At 37.7% G+C, this 19,737-nt stretch overlaps 1 protein-coding gene and 1 non-coding gene across 6 annotated transcripts in view; one reads left to right on the top strand and one right to left on the bottom strand.

Annotated features, from left to right (window-relative positions):
- Positions 1 to 19,737, top strand: part of BICC1 (BicC family RNA binding protein 1) — a 279,085-nt gene that overhangs the window by 67,715 nt on the left and 191,633 nt on the right. The window lies entirely within an intron of this gene.
- Positions 1,825 to 1,943, bottom strand: LOC129499324 (5S ribosomal RNA). Its single transcript, XR_008662371.1, has one exon. It is a non-coding gene; the product is annotated as a 5S ribosomal RNA (ribosomal RNA).

Here is a 19,737-nt window from a genome sequence, read left to right as displayed (position 1 = left end):
CACGTTCACGTTCAGCTTTCAGTTTATCCAAGACCCAGGCATACTTGAAGGAGCCTTTTCCCATCTCAGCAGCCTCCTTCTCAAATTTTTCTTTCTTTTTTTTAATTTTATTTATTTATTTACGATAGTCATACAGAGAGAGAGAGAGGCAGAGACACAGGCAGAGGGAGAAGCAGGCTCCATGCACCGGGAGCCTGACGTGGGATTCGATCCCGGGTCTGCAGGATCGCGCCCTGGGCCAAAGGCAGGCGCCAAACCGCTGCGCCACCCAGGGATCCCTCAAATTTTTCGATAGTTCTTTTGTTGATCCCACCACATTTGTAGATCAGATGGCCAGTAGTGGTGGATTTACCTGAGTCTATGTGTCCAGTGATGATGATGTTGATGTGAGTCTTTTCCTTTCCCATTTTGGTTTAGGTTTAGCGGTGGTTTTCATGACATCTGTGTTCTGGCGGCAACCCCGTTGCGAAAAAGCAGGATATACCATATTCCTTAATGATAAATCAACTGAATTTTATAACTTTTTCCATTTCAGTATTTAAGAGTCAGTCCTATCCATTTTACCTTTTCTGTCTTCAAAGCAGGAAGAGGAAGAAATAACATCTTCCCCCATGAATTCTATTCTTCTCAAAAGATGTCCGTCCTCTGTGTCAGTCCCATTTTTTATTGACTAGAGTTTGGGTTGGATAATAGGTGGTGGACTTAGGGCCAGGCTGGTATTTCTTAATAACTACAGGAGGAGATGGCTCCCCCATACCTGTGCTCCTTGGCTTACTCTATGAACATGGATTGTGGTGTGCTTAACTCTGGGCTGTAGTCAAAATTCTAGGATATGAGGATCATTGCTGGGATGCTATTCTATGATTTCTCTTTGTGATTGCTAATTATTTTTCCATTGTTGGGCAGTAAGTTCATGAATATAAGGACCATACCTACTTATTTTTCCCTCTTCATTTCTTTTTTTCTTTTAAAGATTTTATTTATTCATGAGAGACACAGAGAGAGAGGCAGAGACATAGGCAGAGGGAGAAGCAGGCTCCTTGCGGGACTTGATCCCAGATCTCAGGATTACACCCTGAACTGAAGGCAGACGATCAATCGCTGAGCCACCCAGCCGTCCCTCTTTATTTCTCAGTGTAGGGTGACCAGCTGTTCCCAGTTTATTTAGGAATGGGGGGATTCTGAGGACATGGAACGTTAAGTGCTAAAACTGGGAGACTCCTGGGCAAATTGGATTGTTAGCTAGGCTGCTTCAGTCTTAGTATGGTGACTAACAAAGTGGGTATAAAACTTTTTTTTTTTTTAAATAAATGAGCACAGAATAGTTTGACAAAGGCTAACAAAGTAGGCTATAAACTTATTAATGATTGTGTTTTTGTTCTTCATTAATAAAAATTAGAATAAATAAAACTAGTCATTGTGCAGCCTCACCTGATAGGTATTAATTTCTTTCTTTTTAGATCTCTAATTTACAGTTGTACTTAGGAAATGGTAATGGGAAGTTACAGAGGTAGAGTATGAAAGTGGGATTTGGTTAACTTAATGTTGTGTGCCCCAGGTCAGTAATTTGTGATATTTAAAAAACTGGAGTAATGGTGATAACGTTGTAGTATTGCTATTTTTTCCTATAGTTTTGTTATTTTTATTTTTTTAAATTTTATTTACTTATTCATGAGAGACACAGAGAGAGAGAGGCACAGACACAGGCAGAGGGAGAAGCAGGCTCCCTGCAGGGATCCTGACATGGGACTCAATCCTGGGTCTCCAGGATCACGCCCTGGGCTGAAACAGCGCTAAACCGCTGAGCCACCCGGGCTGTCCAAAAGCCTACAGCACTCGGTATTCCCAGGCGATCTCCCATCCAAGTACTAACCAGGCCAGGCCCTGCTTAGCTTCCGAGATCAGACGAGATCGGGTGCGTTCAGGGTGGTATGGCCATAGACTTCCTTTGGTTTTGAAGAGTGTTTTTCATTGACAAGTAAGGATTAGATAGTCTGTATGGTCTGTTCCTATCCAGGATGAAGACACAATTTTTTTTTGGCCATTTTAAAAATAAATTTAAAAAAAATCAGCTATGATTAATTTTTCTCAGTAATTAACTCATTAATTCATTTAATTACAAAAACTCTAGATAGTGTAGGTATTATTCTCCAGTGTGACAGATAATGATGTACTTTCAGAGAAGTGGTTAAGATGGGTTGTTACTGCATATTAATAAACACACAACTTTTATTCTGAAAGGTAGGGATTGATAAGCTACACACAAAATACACAGTATTGCTAATACTAATTTTGCTTGTTTTCTTCTAGTTAAACTTTATCATTTAATAGATATCCTCCCCTTATTAAATTTTTGTACAACTGGATAATGATAGTTTCTACATGCTAGTAGTAAAAAGGTTGACATATGCAGTTTTCTCTGAGGATTATAAATCCATTATAACTAGAAAAAATAGAATGCTACTTAGTTGATTCTTCATTTCTTAACCCATTTATTCATCCATCACATCCATAATGTGTACTGTATCTCTGCTACATTTCAGATATTATCATAGATTGGGGGATAGATGGGTAAAAAATAAAGATCCAGTTCCCATCTGGCAGTTGAATGTTCTTAGTGACCCCTTATTGACAAGCAGTTAATACTGTAAATATTTGCTAAGTCCTTTCTTTGTGTCAGATACTATTGTTAAGTGCCCAGAATACAATGCCAATAAGACCTGCATAGGTCTTATCCTCATATGGTGTATAGTAGGTCTAAGCACACACATACAATACACGTGTGCTATAACATGCACCACACTCTATGTACACACATGCAAGCACATGTACAACAATAAACATATAAACATTGTATATCATTTGGATATACATATATTTGTGTGGGTGTATGTGTATAAATCAATGAGCTCGCTGAATTGAGGTGACCTCAGGAGTTAGGCATCAGCCACTATCATTAACTAGCAAACAGGGTCTTCTCTGGTCTGGTTTGCCCACTTGTTCTCTCTGGGAGGGTCGCAGGGGTCTGCCAGTTAGTCTCTCGACAGCTATGGGTTTTACTTGTGTGTTTGTGCAGAGGAAAAGAGTGGATATTACCCCGGGTGGCCTAATTAAGACCTCATGAATATTGATTGCCACATGGCTCATGTATAACTTGTGAATCATGAATATTTAGTTACAGGTGTCTCATGCATATTTATTGCCTTTAGGTGCCTCTTGTATATTTAGTGCCTCATGAATTTTATGTGCCTTTTGGTTCTTTCATGCCTTTCTGGGTTCACCCTTTATCTGTCACATCTCATTACTTATCTATGTTAAACACACCTGATGAGTTTCATCTATTCATTTGTTTTCCTTTGTTATTGAGCAGAATTTCCTTATTGAACAGAATTGAATTTTCTCAGACAATATAGCAAATGTACATTACAGCTATCCAGTTGTAAAGTTTCATGAGCCTAGCGCCCAGGAGCTTCAGGAAAAAGAAAAATAGTTTTCATTTTCAAAATTTCAAGTCAGTAATACACAGGTACATATTTTCTAACGTAGGAATTTTCATAAAAATTTGAGTAAAGGTCAAAAAGAAATTGAAATTCTTATGAAAAAGACTATTTGTTAGCAATTTATTTGTATTAGCTTATGGTTTTGCTTAAAGCTTATATCGTGTAGTGGAAAGAGATGGCAGTTCATTTATTATTCCTTACTGCCTTGTGGGTTTTGAACTTTCACTTGCCAGTTTTACTCCTGTGTGTCATAAACATTTTTGGTATGGTTCTGATTCAAGGTTATAGTGTATGGAAATGTTATTTTGTAGGATAAACTGTCAGACTAATATAAATGAATTTTAGGTGGCTAAGAAGCTCTAGTTCATGCTGACCAAGAGCCAGATCCTCATTAAGCTCCTGGCTTTTGAGTAATCTGGAGGTGTGTTTAAGGTTCGTAGTAATTGATAGGATGGCTTGTATTTTCTGTGTATCATGGAAAGTAGTTCTTTCCAATTCATTAATAACTAGTCAGGAAGGGACCTAGGGTTTGGTGTTTTCTCTGCCATCTTCAGAAAGGGTCTCACATAGATCGTTTGAGAAGATATCTTAGAACAGACATACCAGTTATCCCATATGCACTGCGGAAGTGGTTATGTAAAGTACTTTTCTAATGTGATTGAAACCAAATAAACTAGGATAAACTGGGGAGTCAAACAAATACTATAGATATTTTGTTATACCTTTAAAATACAAATATATATTTGCTATTTCTGTTATAGAGCCAAAGCCTTTTCTGAATACGTGGGGCTGATGAGAAACATTCATATTTTGGGGGATAATTTAACAGATGTATGTGGGAATAGATGCAGCTGGCTCTTGACACAGCTGGTGGGAGCCAAGGGTCCCAGGAGACAGAGTTTACTTGTAGCCTCAATGCTTTAGGGTCCTCTTGTGCATCAATCACTTCCTTTTGCAGGAGAGGGAAGGGACTGTTGGTGATGTGGAGGTTGACTAGGAAATCCATTTCTCCTGGTTTTAGCATCTTCAGTTTTCTTATATCTGACTTGAAATTTCAAGCTTAGAGTCTCTGCTCTGTGTCAGTGACAGAGCAGGTAAGAAAGGCATTTCTTTTATCCGAAGCTGTAATTTGTGGCATTCTGGAGCTATTTAAGCAGGTGGGGCTGGGTAGCTGAATCCTCCAGTGGACCCAGGCTCCAGAGGGCATGATACCTGTCCGGCATAGTGTGGAATAAGGCACTGTGTGTTTCCTGTGGGTTAAGAGCAGATCCCATGATACTTAAGTTGCTTGCAATATACCAGAAGAGCTAACATCCATTATTGACTGATTGCTATATACCAGGCTAAGTGCTCTGCAAGGGCTCATCTGATCCTCACAACATCAAGTGGCAGAGCAGAAGCTGGCCCTGACTGCACCCCTTGCCACCCCCCCTTTTTTTTTTGCTAGGGTATAAAAATTTATTGCAAGTACAGAATATGACCACTAACGAATGCAGACAGGCTAGGACACAATGATACTGGATGGAAGATGGCTAGCTCTTTGGAAAGTTAACAGGTTTGGGTGGCTCAGAGCCTCATGCCACACGGAATGGTCATTCAGAAGGGAGAGCGGCATGCCAAACACTGCAGGAGGTCAGGACATTGAGTGACTGCTCTGTGTGTCCAATGCCTTCCCCATCTGATCTGGGGCTTCAAAGGATGCCACACCCCAGAAGCAAGCAACTGAAGCAGAGAGGATTCCTAAGGTGGCCCAGGCTTGTCTCTGACGTCATGGCAACACCATTTTAAGCAATATGTTTAATTGGATGATTTCCACAAACTATACACGAAGTTTCTAACCATCACAATTCAGTGAAGTACAAAACATTAAGTTACAGGCTCTGGGAAGAGAAGGCAACACCAGTGGTGGCACCTTCCAATCCTGGTTGGTCTAGGAGTAGGGAGTGGGGAAGGTTTCATTTTAAACTGAGCCCCTCATTTCAATGTACAAAATAATTACTCTGATAAGCGCTGGATAGGATGACCAACTTTCCTGGTTTGCTTGGGACTGAGGGTTTTCTGGGAGGCTGGACTCTCAGTGCTACAAGTTTATGTGTTACACCCCTAGCCCCCATGACTCCTGTCCAAGAGTATCTGTGGCCAAGGCCCTCCCTCACAGTGGATGCTACCCACAAACAGTGATGCGTTGGAATTGGTGGATGAATACCCGCCTCTGAGCCCCTCCAGGGGGCAGCTCTGAAGATCTCTCCATGGTCTCTGAGGGATCACACAAAGGGATCCCACTCAGACATCTGTACAAACTTTCCTCTTTGCTGTCTTTCCCTAGCAGCAACCCTTGGGATCAACTTCCAAATAAATTATTTTTACTCTGGAACCTATTACAGAGTCAACCTTTGGGGGAATCCAATAAAAAACATGGGCAAGAACTATTTTTACCCTCATTTCACAAAAAAAGGAAAATGAGGGACAGAGAAGTTAAGTCACTTTGCTCAGTTCAGCTAACAGAATAACAGAATAAATACTACATCATATACAGCTTTTGTTCCCATCCACCCATTTGTAATTATTTCCAGAAAACCTAAAGGTCTCTTTATTCATATGGAATTAACAATAGGCAGCCATCAGTCCATGGTATTATGGATGATATGTTATTCTGTTCCTATTAACTTTATGGTCAGAGAATTGAGTATAGAGCAGAAAACATGTCTTAGAGGATTTGGGCTTTTTTTTTTTTTTTTTTTAACCAAGGAGAAATCCATCTTTTATGGATTCACAGAATTTCCAAAACCAGCAGAGCTACTGACTAAGCATGAAATGCTGATCTCTTGCCCTAGTGATGATCAGTCTGGCCTTGGCTGGAAGCAGGACTGTGATATCTCTAACTGGATGGGATGTAAATGGCCTGCTTGTGCTAAGAAATGTCTTTTGGTTCTGGCTATCATCCTAAAGGTCTCTATCTATGAAATGACTCATTATAAGGAAGTCTATTAAAAACAAATCTCTCCCTGTTTTAGAGCATTTCTTAAAATTTCTGCTTAAAGAATTTTGGTGTTTTCAGTTACAGTTATGCCAAGAAATGGAGTATGCATTGAGGAAGTTCAGTACTTGAATTTCTTGTAAAGATGGATGCTTTGGGAAGTGAGTGCGCTTCTCTCTTCTTTGAAAGCAAGAAGCTTGAGAATTATAATAGAATTTAAAAAAAGTCTTTCACTGTAAAACCCCACAGCTTAACCAAAAGTACTCCAGGTTTCTCTAGTAAAAGTGATTCCACTTATCTGACCTTTTAGGATTATTTTCCATTGTTCTCAATCCCTTGTTGTCATCTTAGAGGTTCTTTATCTATTAAAAAAAAAAAGACAGCTGCCTGGCAAATGATCCACAAAAATAAAAGAAGATGTTGCAGAAGGGCAGAATAACCATATGTCCTTTTTTAGGAATGAGTGGGAAGTATTTTTGCTTTAGAGAAACTGATCTTTGACCACAGATGCTCGCTCTCATTTAAAATGGGCTTGCCTTTTCTGACTACTTGGCCCTTCTACTAGGGCATTTGTTCCTTTCCTAGAAGATTTAAATAGATACTCCTCAGTTTGGGTAAATATCCCCTCACCATCACACATGGCTTTGCATTTTTTGGCTCCACATTTGCTTCCTATCCTGTACTCTGAAGGTGCCACACACACATACGCTCTTTCACATTGCTTCGTGCTGTTGGGTTGTACGATAAGAATTGCTACGAAGGACCCAGTCCAGTGTGGCCATGACTTGGGGCATCTTCTCTTGGTTGCCACTGAAAAACAGGTTCATTTTACCAGGTGCATAGTGAAAAGTGTGGGGTGTGGCTTCACTGGTGGGAAAGTTATAAGACGTGCAGGAAAACTCTTTCCCAGGTGCTCTGAATATTAGGCTTCAGAAGTTGTTTTAGAAAGACTGCTATGTTCTCAGGAATTTAGGTGGGTGCTCTTGGACCCCATAGATAGCCACTTTTTCCTAACACACTGCCTCTGTGGATCGTGGAGTGAATGAATTGGTCTGAAATCTTCTTGAGCTCAGTTCTGTTTCTAGCGCCTCTGCCTCTGAGTTTCATAGGTTTACGTACCACATATAAAGTAAAGGTTAATACGGTTTCTCAGTGTGGGGTGATATTATTTTTCTAGAATATATTTCCCAGAATATGACAGTCCTTTGTACTCTCTTCATACCCTTTATAATTTTAAGTGTGATTTTATAATGTCTTCAACTTCTCTTTCCTAGAATGAAATTTTTCATTCTGAAAATTTTGCTAAAGGAAAAATACCCTCTAATAAATATCTCATTATATTCATTGCTCTTGTCTGGATATAATCCTTCTTAGGTGTTGTGATGGTAAATGCATGCAATATTACATGTGTGGCTGAATATTAGTTTCAGTTGAAATTGGGATAATATTCTTTGCCCTTGTCAGTTTTTCTTTTTTCCTGTTGTGGGAGGAGGGGATGTGGAGAATTTGGAGACAGATTCTGAGTTAATACCTTTAGAGAATACTCCACCATGATGTTGATTTTCTTAACTGTAAGTCCTTCAAATAATTAAAAAAAAAAAAACTTCTGAATTTTCTTTTCTTTTTTTTTTTTTTTTTTTTTTTAGAGAAGAGCAAGAGATTGGGTGGAGGACAGAGGGAGAGAGAGAGAATCTTAAGCAGGCTCCATGCTTAGTGTGGAGCCTGACACAGGGCTTGAACTCACCACCCTGAGATCTAGACCTGAGCTGAAATCAAGAGTTGGATGCTTAAACGACTGAGCCACCCAAGTGCCCCTGAATTTTTTGTAGTTACTTGTCCTTTCCTTTCTCTTTCCCTCATTCCCATTTGGAAAAGGGTTGGACACAGTATCAGATCCTTGTTGATTGCTTATTTGAGGACCAGCATTTCCGTTTAAAAATTGAGACCAGGGGAATCCCTGGGTGGCTTAGCGGTTTAGCGCCTGCCTTTGGCCCAAGGCACGATCCTGGAGTCCTGGGATCAAGTCCCACATCAGGCTCCCTGCATGGAGCCTGCTTCTCCCTCTGCCTGTGTCTCTGCCTCTCTCTCTCTCTCTCTCTCTTTCTCTCTCTCTCTCTGTGTCTCTCTCATGAATAAATAAAATCTTAAAAAAAAATGAGACCGGTTTCTACCCATTTCTGGGACAGGAGCGTGACGGAGTAGGGATACTTTTTTTTTTTTCTTACGGGAATATTTCATCATAACCTGCAGTCACGAAAAACACTCTTGTTCTAACCAGTGCAATTTAGGTTGTCTTTCACAAGATCTAATATTAGAGGAATGGGAGAGAATACTGCACTGCACTGTATTTTGTGGTTTATTACATTTTTGAAGTTATTTGTGCAAAGATTGCTCAAGAATTGCTTTAAGGTGCATCCGTAAAGTTCAAGTTATTCTTTCCTAATTGCTGGCAGTGAACTTTTTGCTGTTCCCTTTGTACTCTCCTCTGCATATGTATGTGAGGGGGATTTTTCATGGTTCACATAGCAGCACTTACTTTGAGTAGTTGACTCCCAGCCCTTGCTGTTATAACAAGCATGTAACATAGCACCCCATTTTTCAAAATCATTTTTGTTGGCTTGTGATTGTGCTTGTAAAAGGTGCTTATTTGGAAGTTCCCCCTCCCCCCGCAGCTGTAGTGTTCTGTTTATAACCACTGAGTAGGTACAGTTAAGCTGACTGCATTGTACACAGGGAAAGTTTGTGTGGATTCAGGGCCAGGGAATGAGGATAGAGGCTGCCTGTCAGATAGCATAGTGGGAGAAGCTTGGCAGGACCTACAAGAAGGCAAGCATTCTAGCTTGGATAGATAATTGAAGAATTTAGGCAAGAAGTGTTATTTTGTACATTCATTTTGACTTTGTTAATCTTAAAATATCCTTTGGAAATCAGAACTTACTGAGTTTAATTAGATATATGAGTAAACATAGATTCATAGAATATTTTCTCCCAAATAGATACTTTAAGAAATGATTTGGCTTAGAGTAAAAATTTTTAAGTGCTCTTTACTTTTACATATGTATGTGTCTACACTTCTGGGGGCTCATTTTCAGAGTATTATGGCCATGCCCCAAGAAAATTTGGGAAATAAAGATAATATAAGATATAATCTAATAATACTCCTTCCTACCATATATACATTTTGGCCTTTTGATGAATGTCCCTAGTTTTATTTAGTTGTATTTAAAGGATAATACTTACAATCATATCACACATAGAATTTTGTGACCTACTTCTTTCTTTTAACTGCATAGTTTATCATAATCATTTTTCATACCACATCAAAGCTTTTGCAAATCAGCAAACCTAACTTTTAAAATAACCTTGAAATGTTTGAATAAATCCCTATATTTAAATTCTTTTGATTCTCATACTGCTTTTTCCATGTATTATGAGAATGGATATAAAAATGAACATGTTTGTGCCAGTAGTTTTTCCACCTATATTTTGGACTATATTCTTGGGACCTAGTCTCCTAGAAATAGAATTATTGGGAAGTACATGGAAATGATAGCTACTCTTTATATAAACCAAATTATTTTTTAAAATGTTTGCATGAATTTACACCTCCACTACTGTATAGTAACAACATTCTTATTGGTACTTACGGTATTACTGATTTTCAGAGTTATTATAGTATAATTATGTTAATTATATAAAACCTTTAGCTGAGATAAAAATCTTTATATTCTCTGAAAGAATATGTCATTTTATTTTTTTTAAGATTTTATTTATTTATTCATGAGAGACAGAGACAGAGAGAGAGAGAGAGAGAGAGAGAGAGAGAGAAGCAGGGACACAGGCAGAGAGAGAAGCAGGCTCCACGCACGGAGCCCGATGCGGGACTTGATCCTGGGTCTCCAGGACCATGCCCTGGGCCGAAGACAGGCACTAAACTGGTGAGCCATCCAGGGATCCCCAGAATACATCATTTTTAAAAAGGATGGATTCACATATTGTATCTGACCCATTAAAGAGCAGGAGTTTTTCTTCAAACCTTTCTGAAATTAACCTAAACCTGTTTAGCAAAATTAGAAGGATATTCTAGAGGATTTTCACATGGTATATTTCAGGATAGGTGCCTCAAGTCTGCACATTCAGAACCTTGATAGAGCATCGCCAACTGTCATTACCTTTTTAGAAAGACTTAAGTATTTTGAGAGTGGTGAATAACTTAGGTCTAAAACACTTCAGTTTCTTGAACTTAAAATGAGTTTAAACTTCCAAAGTAAATGAAGTGCAAAAAAGCAGCTGAGAAGATAGAATTGTTTAAGAAAATGAATACATACAGGCCCACTATGCTGTTATAGCCTATTTATTTTAATTGAGATAGAATGTAATTCTTTAACCAAAGCTAAAATTCTGGGAATAAGAATAAAGCTATGGCTTAGAATATGACCACTGTGTTTGCATCATAAATATACACACATATTTTATGAAAGGAAATTGAGGTAATAGTATCTGTTACACTTTTATCCTGGGCCAAAGACTATTACCTTAAAATTACTCTTCAAGCATTGTTTGAGATGAAAACCACATTTAAAGGTGGGTTCTGCCTACTGATGAAAAACGAATTCATGTTAACAACCAAGGACTTTAAATGGAATAAATTATAATCAGATGTTAGATTTTGATCAGCTTTAACAAAAACAAATGATTCTTTTTGGAGATGAGAATTGATGTCTTATCCCTCAGAGAATATATCTTCCTTTCAAACTAAATGTCTTGAGAGGAGGGGATTTGCTTTAATTTCATAAAAGCAGACTTGTGATTTATCAGCAGCAGACTGCTGAGTTTAAGAAATAAGAGCTCCCTTAAATGTTTCCTAGACCTTTGGAATGAGAATGCCTTGATTTGTAGTAACTTAATTATGCAAAGCCACATTGTACAGAAGGTTGAATCGTGCAGATAGCTAAGGAACAGGACCTATTGGGATTGTAGGTCAGATCCCCTGTGAGTGAGTACCTTTGCTGCCTTTCTTTTGCATATTAGAACTCATTCCTTAAACCTGTATATCACAGACTTAGTCCTCTTGTGTGGAGAATTAAGTCTTTCAGGACCACTGGGCATCTGCTGATTGTCTTAGCACTTCACACCTCTTCTAATGAGATGCAGTATGAGGCAGTCTTGGCTCAGCAGGCCCTGAGTAGAGCAAGCTTATAAAGGGATGGAAACAGTTTTAATAATAAAAAGTGAGTCAGTTACTGCTTCTGTCATCCTTTAGTTAGGTCTGAAAAACAGCTTTTATAGGTTGTAATGAGTTACGCAACATATCCAAAGCACAGGCATGATTTTAAAGTCTACAGTGATTTATGTTGTCATATTTATTTATGTATGTATGTATGTACAGCTGACACACAATGTTACATTAGTTATGTTGTCATATTTAAACATTTTACTTGCTTCAAAGTAATTGTATTTCTCTGTGGTCCTGGGGTGAAAGTGAAATGTGCAATGGGTGTCTTTGGGCAACTGACTAGGGGTCTAGAAAGCCAACTTGACTGAGATTTTTGGAAATAAAAAGCAGCAGTGTCATCAGTGATTCCAGTGATCTCATAGTGCTTGAGACTTAACTTTGTGTAAGAATTATCTCATATGTTTACAAGAATGCAGATTCCTGGGCTCCCTCAAAGATTAAGATTTGGTGGGATATGTGGGTGAGCTCATGAATATGATTTGTTTCATGGGCATTCTTTTCCCCCCAGTGTATCTTCAAAGTGGTATGGGTACAGTTCCCTAGAATATTAGAGAACTCTTATCCAGTTGGTATGTTTATTTATGCAGACCTGTCTTATTTGAGCTACTGGAAGTGTCCAGTGAAAAAAAAATAAATTTTATGATCTAGTTAAATTTATTGACAACCTGAAAGAATCTGGAAAGATCACGCGAAGTGTCCATTTGGTAGCACTGACAGTGTAGAAAGAAGTGGCATAGATATGTATTATTTGGAATATCATGGCATGAAGAAAGGATATTCCTAAAAGAAATAGTGTACCAGTAATGCTTAACTAGTGATATTGGCATGATGGATGGGGCAGTTCTTCATTGAGTTAGACTCTGTGACTGCCCCAGCCCTACATTGTAAATGTCTATGCCATTGTCCCCAACTCCCATCCTGTGACAACATCATCACCTGACATATTTCCAAATATTCCTCTGAGGAGTGGTGCTTCTCCTGGTAAAGAATCAGTGTGAGCCAACTTCAGGTATTCGTACCCTGGTCGCTGGAGAACTCCCCTTTCTCTCTGCTCTGTCCTGACCTATGGCCCCTTGTAGGAACAGATACTATGTAAGTGCTTTGAGGCATATAAAGGGAAATCTGGTGGACAAACCGATGTGGCAATTCACAGCATTCTTTCTGCCCAGAATTCACTTTCCCTGTCTCCCATTCTTGGTCCTTTCCCATGATTCCCAAAGGGATCAGCTCAGACACTCCCTACCATGTTTTTTATCTGAGTTCCTTTCATCTGTGACTCTTATATGATGTTTAACCTTTTAGAGTCTTGTCATTTTTATTACTGCCCTTAGAACTTACAGTTAAGACTGTAAGTTCTTTGAGGTCAAGGTTTGATGGCTTCCACTTGGTTGATGGCTTCCATTTATTAAAGGCTTATAGAGTGCTTATTTACATATTTTTGAGGTGAAAACAGAGCCATAGGGAGGCTAAATCACATACTCAGGATTACACTGTTAGTGAATTGGCAAACCTAGAGTTGAACCCCAGTTTCTCTGACTCTACAATTTTTATCGCCTCTTTATATGCCTCAGGTGCTAAATAAGTTTTGTTTAAATGAATCGATAAATGGGTCTTTTAGCCTTAAGAAGAATTTGAGTAGCCTTGATGAAAGCAAGCATATCTGTGTGCCCTCATGCCCCCTCACACATTTGGTGAAGAGAATAGTGGAACAGACTACCCTTTCATAGATTTTTGCACATAATCTGAATTGTAAGCCTGCCTGGAACACATTTGGTTCTGATTTAAAATGAGTTGGCTTGCCCCATTGCCATGTTATTACAAACACAAAAGAAATATAAACTTCATTCCATTAAATAACCATCTACATAAACTCTTAAAGAGTTTCATGGTTTTGGGTTGGACCAAAGCTAGATATTAAGGAAATAGTTATTAATGTTATATATTTTATTCAGACTACTCTAATTCTTTAACCCTCTCACCACCCCCCTAACACACTAACCATCCTTTTCCTTCCTTCCTTCCTCAAAATATTGCCAGGAGGTGAAGACAGGTACAGCCTGGATTTCAAACTGCTGATGCCCACTATTTGGAAATGCTCCTTGCTTTGCTTGGTAGCCTGTCGCTATGCTCTCTACTTGAATATTTTTCAGTCTCCTTTGGGTAACAGTTAAGTAAGTTATTAGAGTAGCATTGTATAATGGAAATATAATGTGAACCACAAATGTAACTTAGAATTTTATAACTTTATGAAAAAGAAAACAGTCGAGATCAATATTAATAGTACTTTTCTGTAACCCCGTATGTAAAAATGGTATTGTTTCAACATATAATCCAAACATTACTAAGATTTTTACTTTTTTCTGCACTAAGTCTTTGAAATCCAGTGTGGTTTTTACTTTTACAATACATCTGGATTCAGACTAGCCACGCTTGAAGTGCTCAATAGCCATAAATGGTTGGTGGCTATTGTTTTGGACAGTGTGGTTCTCTGGGAAGACCAATAGAAGCTCACTATGGTATACTAGGTATTCATATTTCAATTAAACTGTATAAGGGCCATGAACATACTTTAGCTTTTGATAAAGTTAGACGAGTGTTGAGTTAAAAAAAACCCACTAATGTAAATACTCAAAGTTGTCAAATAGTGTTTATGACCCAGGCCAGACTAAATGGTGCTTTAGGAATTGCTTATGTAAGAAGAAATAGGCCCTAAAAGCTAAACATTTGACATAAGCAAAGTTTCTGTTAATCAGTTGGACTGAGAGTACACTGATATATGTTTAGGGTCATCGTCCACAAGGAAGTCTTCACTGTCAGGTCAATGAATTTGAAGTTTGAGTCAACTCATAGCCAGAGTTGCTTGAAGAGTTCAAATTAAAAGTTGTTTGAAGCAATGAACAATGTAATTTAGATGTTCTCAGATTTTTGTGAATATTTGTTTTCCTACAGTTGATAGCAGCAGATGCCTTCTGAAACTAAAAGCCTGTAGACTAGAGAACATTGGCCTTTGCTTGGAACTGCTGCTGTGCCCTAGTGTGGCAGGGCCACCACAGTCTTAGGTTGCCCCCAGCACTGAAATAATGGCAGAGCTTTATTGCCCTGAGAAGATTCAACATGTAAAAAAAAATCCCCTGCAATCTGCAGTTTGAATAGTGTAATTCTGCGGAGGACTTAATTGTTGGATTTATAGATATAAACCTTAAACAGGCAGAGTAGTCTCCATTGTTAGAAAAATTAGGACTGCTCCCCTACCGCCAGCATAATTTTTGTCATGCCTGTTAGTTTGGTTGAAAATTTGGTGGGAAATGTAATTTTTAAAAAAAGTCTTACAGGATGACTTGGAATTGATGTAGTTCAGTTAATGGCTCATGCTCTTGGCCCGAATTGTTATAGATGATCCATCTCTTTGCTCTCATACTCTTAGCTATTGAGCCAATTTAGAATGTGGTAAATTAATAAGGTGTTACCTGTTTTATTTTATGTTTCATTTGATGTGACCTTCCAGTGAAGTGGCCTTCTTTTAAGCAGTCTATAATTAGAAATATAAACATAAAATTTTCTCTTTTTGGTTCATGCATTTTAGAGAATGTCTTTCTGTCTTGGGGCTAGCTGCAATAGTTTGATGTGAATCATAGAGGTTTTCCAAATATTGGATTTTGTGTTTTCAGCTCTGAAGTTTCCTACTGTAGGCCTAAGTTAAAACTCCTCCATGAGAGTTATACAGAATCAGTATTTCAGTCTAGAGGGTGCTAGATTAATTAAGGCCTATGATATTCTGTGTTTGGTATGATTTCATTGTCCAGTATTCATCTCTGATATTGCTGTAGTCATTCTGTCCCTTGGGTAGCTTATATCCACATTTGACCTTCAGACTTTTGCCAGATTGCTTTATACCTTGTGCGCTGAAAATGCTGTGACAAACCAGTCCAACCTTGGTTCACTCTCAAACAGGAAGGATTTCAAATGTGTCAAACCTGATTCCTTTTCATAGTAAAAAAAAAGTTCAAGCTATTTAAAGACATTCTGAAAAATACAAAGGAGAAAGTGATGAATTATCCAGTAATTCCACTACTCGAATAATGATTGTTAATATTTTGTTTACTTTATCCTTTGTCTTATCCTTTGTACATTTTTATATACAGAAGTGAAATAATTCTATATATCCTGTCTTATAGTCTCCTTAAAAAATAATTTATTTCATTTTTGAACATGGGGATTTTTTTGGTAAGTTTTTAATTCCGGTTAGTTAACATACAGTATTATATTAGTTTCAGTTGTACTACAATATAGTGATTCAGTAATTTCATACAATACCCGGTGCTCATCACAAATGCACTCTTTAATCCCCATCACCTATTTAACCTGTTCCCCTTTTTACCATCAGTTTGTTTTCTGTAGTTAAGAATCTTTTTCTTGGTTTGTCTCTTTTTTCCTCCTTTGCTTGTTTGTTTCTTAAATTCCACATATGAATGAAATCATATAGTATTTGTCTTTCTCTGACTGGCTTGTTTCACTTAGCATAATACACTCTAGTTCCATGCATATCGTTGCAAATGGCCAAGATTTCATTCTTTTTAATGCATTCATTCTTTTTAATGACCGAATAATATTTCCTTGTGTATATATTCCACATCTTGTTTACCCCATTCATCAATTGTTGGACACCTGGGCTCCTTCCATAACTTTGCTTATAGCATAAATAATGCTATAAGTATTGGGGTGCATGTATCCCTTTGAATTAGTGTGTTTATATTCTTTGGGTAAATATCCCATAATGCAATTGCTGGATTGTAGGGTAGTTCTATTTTTAACGTTTTGAGGAACTTCCATATTGTTTTCTGGAGTGGCTGCATCAGTTTGCATTCCCACCAATAGTGCAAGAAGGTTCCTTTTTCTCCACATCCTCACCAACACCTGTTTCTTGTGTTGTTGATTTTAACTTAACCATTCTGACAAGTGTGAGGTGGTATCTCATTATAGTTTTGGTTTGCATTTCCCTGATAATAGGTGATGATGAACATCTTTTCATATGTCTATTAGCATCTGGATGCCTTCCTTGGAGAAATGTCTGTATATGTGTTCTGCTCATTTTAAAATTGGATTATTTGTTTTTTTGAGTGTTGAGTTGTATAAGTTTTTTATATATTTTGAATACTAACCCTTTATCAGGTATGTTGTTTGCAAATAAGTTCTTCTGTTCCATAGTTTGCCTTTTAGTTTTGTTGATTATTTCTTTCATTATGCAGAAGAAGCTTTGTATTTTGATGTAGTCCCAGTAGTTCATTTTTGCTATTTTCCCCCTTGCCTCAGGGGATCTATCTAGAAAAAAGTTGCTACAGCTGATGTCAAAGAAGTTCCTGCCTATGCTTTCTTCCAGGTTTTTATGGTTTATATTTAAATCTTTAATCCATTTTGAATTTATTTTTGTGTGTGGTATAAAAAAGTGCTCCAATTTCATTCTTTTGCATATTGCTGTCCGGTTTTCCCAGCACCATTTGTTGAAGAGGTTGTCTTTTTCCCATTGGTTATTCTTTTCTGCTTTTTCAGAGATTAATTGACCATATAGTTGTGGGTTTATTTCTGGGCTTTCTGTTCTGTTCCATTGATCTGTGTATTTACTTTTGTGCCAGTACCATACACTTTTGATTACTACAACTTTTTAATACATCTTGAAGTCCAGAATTGCTATGCCTCTAACTTTCCTTTTCTTTTTCAAGATTGCTTTGTTTGGGATCTTTTGCAGTTCCATACAAATTTTAGGGTTGTTTTAGTTTAGTGAAAAATGCTGTTGGTATTTTGAAAAGGATTGCATTAAATGTGTGGATTGCTTTGGGTAGTATAGACATTTTAACAATATTTGTTCTTCCAGTGCATGAGCATAGAACGTCTTTCCTTTCTTTATGTCATTTTCAGTTTCTCTCATAAGTGTTCTATAGTTTTCAGAGTATAGGTCTTTCACCTCTTTGGTTAGATTTATTCCTAGGTATCTTAAAATTTTTTGTGCAGTTATAAATGGGATTGTTTTAATATCTTTTTCTGCTGTTTAATTATTAGTGTACACAAAAGTAGCAGTTTTCTGTACATTGATTTTGTATCCTGTGATTTTACTGAATTCATTTATCAGTTCTAGCAGTTTTTTTTTGGTGGAATCTTTCAGGTTTTCATATATAGTCTCATGTCATTTACAAATAGTGAAAGTTTTACTTCTTCCTTACTGATTTTGCCTTTTGTTTCTTTTTGTTGTCTGGTTGCTGTGGCTAGGACTCCCAGTAACTATGTTGAATAGAAGTGAGATTGAATCAAGTGAGAGTTGGACATCCCTGTCTTGTTCCTGACCTTAGGGGGAAAGGATATTCTTACCAAAGAATCAGCAACTAGTCTCATTGATCTTTTCTATTGTTTTTTAAGTTTGTATACTGTGTATTTCTGCTCTAGTCTTTTTTAATTTTTAAGATTTTATTTGAGAGAGAGAAAGAACATGAACAAGGGAGAGAGGCAGAGGGAGACAGAGAAGCAGGAGCCTGATGTGAGGCTCAATTCCAGGACCCCAAGATCATAACCTGAACCTAAGGCAGATGCTTAACCCACTGAGCTATCCAGGTGCCCCATCTGCTCTAGTCTTATTTCCTTTCTTCTGCTGGTTTTAGGTTTTGTTTGTTCTTTTTCTAAATTTTTTTTTAATTTTTATTTATTTATGATAGTCACAGAGAGAGAAAGAGAGAGAGGCAGAGACATAGGCAGAGGGAGAAGCAGGCTCCATGCACTGGGAGCCCGATGTGTTCTTCTTTTTCTAGATTGTTTAGGTGTAAGGTTGGATTGTTTTGAGATTTTTCTTGCTTCTTGAAGTAGACCTGTATTGCTATAAACTTCCATTTTAGAACCACTTTTGCTGCATCCCAGAGGTTTTGAGCCATTGTTTCCTTTTCATTTGTCTCCATGTACTTTAAAATTTTTTCTTTTATTTTCTGATTGACTCATTCATTGGTTAGTAGCATGTTATTTAACATCCATATATTTGTGGTGTTTCCATATTTTTCTTATGATTGACTTCTATTTTCATAGCCTTGTGGTCAGAAAAGATGCATGATGTGACTTTAGTCATTTTGAATTTGTTGAGTTTGGTTTTATGGTCTGCTTGGTGTGGATCTGCTTTTGTTAATTTGGTTGAGTGTTCTCCCTGCCTCCTGGATCTGGGTATGTGTTTCCTTCCCCAGACTTGGGAAGCTTTCTGCTATTATTTTTTCAAATAAATTTTCTGCCCTCTTTTTGCTCTCGTCGTCTTCTTATTATAGGACTCCTATAATAAGAATGTTATTAGGTTTGATGGAGTCACTGAGTTTCTTATGTCTATTTTTCATTGTGTCATTCTCTTTTGTTCAGCTTGATTACTTTCCATTACTCTGTCTTCTTCTAGGTCATTGATTTCTTCCTCTGCTTTCTCTAGCCTACTGTTTATTCTATCAAGCATGTTTGTGGTTTTGTTTATTGAACTCTTTATCTCTCCTTTGTTATTCCTTATCTCTGTATTAAGGATCCCACTCATATGTCTTCCACTCTTTTCTCAGTCCATTGAGTGTCTTTATGATTATTACTTTAAATTCTTTATCAGGCATGTTAGTTATATCTGTTTCATTTTGATCTCTGGCTGTGGCCCTGTCTTGTTCTTTTGTTTGGGACAAATTCCTATGTCTTCTCATTTTGTCTAAGTCTCCGTGCCTGCTTCTGTGTGTTAGACAAGTCAGCTGTGTCTCCTGCTCTTGAAAGTAATGGCCTTATGAAAAAGAGGTACTATAGTGCCCTGTGGTGTTTTTCCCAATGGCCTAACATTTCAGGAAGTGTCTCTAATATATGCAGCATGTGCTCTTTCATATTACTGCTTCTCTACCTTTAGTTGTGGAGTTTGTTCTGACAGTCTTTTTTTTTTTTTTTAGATTATTTATTTACATAAGAGAATGCAGAGCTTGTGAGAACACAAGTGGGGGTGGGAGGGCAGAGGGAGAGAGAGAAGCAGGGTCCCATCTGAG

Source organism: Nyctereutes procyonoides, unplaced genomic scaffold, assembly GCF_905146905.1.
Source record: "Nyctereutes procyonoides isolate TBG_1078 unplaced genomic scaffold, NYPRO_anot_genome, whole genome shotgun sequence".
In the NCBI taxonomy this organism is placed as follows: domain Eukaryota; kingdom Metazoa; phylum Chordata; class Mammalia; order Carnivora; family Canidae; genus Nyctereutes; species Nyctereutes procyonoides.
This window is presented reverse-complemented; position numbering and strand designations above follow the sequence as displayed.